At 60.1% G+C, this 1,185-nt stretch overlaps 1 long non-coding RNA gene across 1 annotated transcript; it reads left to right on the forward strand.

Annotated features, from left to right (window-relative positions):
• The first annotated feature begins 29 nt into the window (after nucleotides 1–29).
• On the forward strand, nucleotides 30–1,028 carry LOC121348672. The gene is made up of 2 exons (XR_005954390.1): nucleotides 30–413; nucleotides 851–1,028. It is a non-coding gene; the product is annotated as an uncharacterized LOC121348672 (long non-coding RNA).
• The last annotated feature ends 157 nt before the right edge of the window (nucleotides 1,029–1,185 follow it).

The following is a 1,185-nucleotide window of genomic DNA, read 5'->3' on the forward strand; positions in this document are numbered from 1 at the left end:
GGGAAATTCGAAAATCTGGGGGGGCGGAAATCCTAAAATCTGGGGAGAAATCTCAAAATTTAGGGGGAGAAATCCCAAAATTGAGGGAGGAAAATCCTGAAATTGGATGGGGAATCCCCAAAAAATCGGGAGAGGGACCCCAAAATCGATGTGGGAGCCCCAAAATTGGAGGAGACCCCAAAATCCCGGGATTTTATTGGGGTTCCCCCCGGGGAGGGGGGCAGGATGCAGACCCCGGGTTTGGGGTTTTCCCCCGGATTTTGGGGTGTCGCCCCGGATTTTGGGGTCTCCCCCCGGATTTTGGGGTGTCGCCCCGGATTTTGGGGTCCCCCCCTGATTTTGGGGTCCCCCCAGGTGCCTTCAAGTCCCTGGACCGGGACGGGTCGGGGCAGATCCGCGTCAGCCTCCAGGAGGTGGGTCTGGGGTCTCGGGGGGATTTTGGGGTCCCCCCCCGTTGGTTTTTGGGGTGTCCCCAAAATTTGGGGGGGGTTCCGTGGGGGGGGGTAAAGGAGGGAGACCCCAAAAGGTCCAAAAAACCCCAAATGGGTTTGTGTCACTGCAGAGACCCCAAATCTTTCAGGGACCCCCAAATCCCCCTGGGGTGACCCCAAAACTTCAGGGACCCCCCAAAATCCCCCTGGGGTGACCCCAAACCCTCTCTGGACCCCCCAAAATCCCTCTGGGGTGACCCCAAACCCTCAGGGACCCCCAAAATCCCTCTGGGGGGACCCCAAAACTTCCTGGGTGACCCCAAACCCTCTCTGGACCCCCAAAATCCCCCTGGGGTGACCCCAAACCCTTCAGGGACCCCCAAAATCCCCCAAATCCTGACCGGGTGTCCCCCCAACAGTGGCTGCAGCTCACCATGTACTCCTGAGGGGACCCCCAGGACCTTCCAGAACCTTCCAGGACACCCCAAAATCCTCCCAGACACTCCAGGACACCCCAAAACCTCCTTGGACCCTCCAACTGCACCCCCAGCCTCCCCAGTCTGCACCCCCTCCCCAAATAAAAACCCCCCAACCTTGCTTGGTACCTCCGGCTCTGATTTGGGGGCGTCTGGGGGGGATTTTGGGGGGCACCCCCAGCCTCCCCAGTCTGCACCCCCTCCCCAAATAAAAACCCCCCAACCTTGCTTGGTACCTCCGGCTCTGATTTGGGGGCGTCTGGGGGGGATTTTGGGGG

The sequence above is a fragment of the Pyrgilauda ruficollis genome, unplaced genomic scaffold (assembly GCF_017590135.1).
Source record: "Pyrgilauda ruficollis isolate IOZ18807 unplaced genomic scaffold, ASM1759013v1 scaffold1287, whole genome shotgun sequence".
In the NCBI taxonomy this organism is placed as follows: Eukaryota; Metazoa; Chordata; class Aves; order Passeriformes; family Passeridae; genus Pyrgilauda; species Pyrgilauda ruficollis.